Source organism: Neodiprion fabricii, chromosome 4 (assembly GCF_021155785.1).
Source record: "Neodiprion fabricii isolate iyNeoFabr1 chromosome 4, iyNeoFabr1.1, whole genome shotgun sequence".
Classification (NCBI taxonomy): domain Eukaryota; kingdom Metazoa; phylum Arthropoda; class Insecta; order Hymenoptera; family Diprionidae; genus Neodiprion; species Neodiprion fabricii.
Window position 1 is genome coordinate 12,257,095 of NC_060242.1, and position 2,500 is coordinate 12,259,594.

General features: G+C 48.3%; 1 pseudogene; it reads right to left on the reverse strand.

Moving 5' to 3' along the window:
* The window catches only part of LOC124181831, an 8,940-nt pseudogene that overhangs the window by 2,634 nt on the left and 3,806 nt on the right, over positions 1-2,500 (reverse strand).

A 2,500-nucleotide genomic window follows, 5' to 3' on the forward strand; every position in this document is an offset into this window, starting at 1 on the left:
TTCCATTGATCTTAAATTTGCATTTAGCGTCGACTGCTGTCCTCTTCTGCTTCGGTATTGATTTAAGGGATACCGTCAAACATTTCCCAGCATTTACTTCTAGACCACACTTGTATAGATATTGTGATACTAGGTCGAGCAGATCTTGCAACCCAACCTCTGATGAAGCCATCAGAATCAAATCGTCTGCAAATGCCGCTACATTGACCCTAAAGCCGTCCAGGTCGACCCCAATCTCCTTTGGTACCGTTTGGAGAAGGCCGTCAATGATAAAATTGAAGAGAACTGGGGACAGTGGATCTCCTTGCTTAACTCCACAAGTAGGGTGTATCGGCTCCGAGGTCCAGCCTCCGTGTACTAACGAGGTGCTGCTATTCTCGTAGACTTCTTCTATGTAGTCTATCATGACTCCCGGAAGGCCTTTTGATTTCATAATTGCCACAAGGGCCTCAAAAGAGATGGAGTCAAAGGCCTTTGCCACATCCAGCGAGGCAAGAAACAGCTTGCGATGTTTGGCTCTGTGGTACCGCAGAACCATATCCATCAGGAAGATGTTGTCGCTGCAGCCGTCTGTGTCTCGGAAAGCCCTCTGCCTCTCGTCGAGTTGTATGGCCTTGAGCCTGTTGGCCAGGATCTTGTGAAATGTCCTGACGATTGCTGAGGACACCGTGATTGGCCTGAATTCGGAAGGTTCCTTGGCATCTTTCACCTTCGGGATCAAGACAGTCCTAGACCTATACAGATGTTCGGGAAGTTTCCCGCATAACATAAAGATGTTGAAAAGTCGCTGCCATATTTCTACTGGGACGGCCTTGAGAGCCCTTACGCTGACGCCATCCGGACCTGCAGATGTTTTTCCCGAGGGGTAAGCAGCCTTGATCTCTTTAGGTGTTATAGGCTGCCAAAGATCGTCATGCGTTTGATTTGGGGTAGCAACATCGGGGGCTAAGCCTGTATTTTTACCCATGACAGCACGCCAAAATGGCAACATCGCTTCCTTTGGGATGTTTGTTTGCTCGCCCATTTGATCATTCAGGATCAGCTTTATACATTTGGACGGCTCCTTACGCCATAGGTCTTGTACTTTGGCGTATTCAGCGCGCCTTGCTTGCCGCTTATTCTTTGGCTGGTCCACGCCCTGACTATCTAGAGGCTTAGAAGTATTCGTGGGAGGTGGTGGAAAAATACCTCTCAAATAAAGGCCCACGTCTGTTAGGATGGTGTCCTTCGGTGTAGTCGATATAGCAGAGCAGATATCATTGAGACTTTGTACCTGGTATTCATTGTTAGTCAGGGGCCTCATGTTAGCAAGGTACTGTGCAATTTTATCCAGTAAGCTGTTAGCTGGATTTCCTGTCGGAGAAGCAGGTTCGGACGATATATCCGACTCACTGGCTCCTTCAGCTTCCGCTCGGGCCTTCTCTGTAAGCTCGGTCAGGAACTGTTGCACCTTTCTTTTGTGACTTGAGCGCCGCCTGTGTCCCTTAATGCTCTCAATCGTTCGACCTGCACCGAAAACCTTCTGTATCCTCTGATTCATGTTCATAATTTTAGCTGTACTCTCAAACAAGATCTTTGCCTCTCGCCTAGCCATCAACATCTTTTCTTCGGCCGTCCATCTCGCTTTAACATTTTCGATCTCCATTTTCTTCGTGTCATACCAGTCTGGGTGCTTCCGATTTTCATGCACGCCTCTACCTCTTATATTCTTAAACGTTTTACCGCATCCCGGAAATCTGCACATTGCTTCATCCTGGTCTGCAGCACGAGGTTTACCATTGCCTTTTGACGTACTCGGTAGGTTGGGGTTCGTTGGGTCGGCTGAGTCAGTGGACTCGCCGGACTCTGATTCCATCCGAGGCTTTTTCCGAGTTTTTACGCCAACTGATAAAGGTCGAGGGGGCTGGCAACCCCCAGGACCCTGGATAGCCACCGTACTCGGCCGTCCGTGTTACCACTGACGTTGCCCGACTCTCACCACGAGGAGGTGTACGGTTGGCACTTGGGCTCCTAGGCTAAAGACGTTCACCAGGGAGTCCTTAAGAGAGTCTTTATCGGGTTTCGAGTCTTGTATTAGTCTCGGCTTTTACCAACTAGTCCTTTTCGTATCCATGCTTCTCTTATGTTGTCTTTTCCGGTGAACGCTGACATGAATGTTCGTACATTCCAAACGTCTGCTGATCCGGTTTCGAATATGGTGTTCCTTGTGTTATGCCATGCATCTGGAACAGCTTCATACTCACCAAAGTCGTAGCATGAGTAACTTCTCTTGTTAAATATCTGATCCTTTCTAGCTCTTAGAGCTATAATCAAGGCACCGATCGTTATCCTCCTGTCCTCTTGGGCTGGTCCGCACTGGTGTACCTCACGTTCAAGGTAATGCTTGGTTCGTGAAAATATCTCACGATTAGTAAGGTCGCGCTCTTGCCACTGGACTTGGGCAACTGATCCGTTTCTCGATTCTGATGTTTCACTAGCCAACTTGATATATTTGTCGACT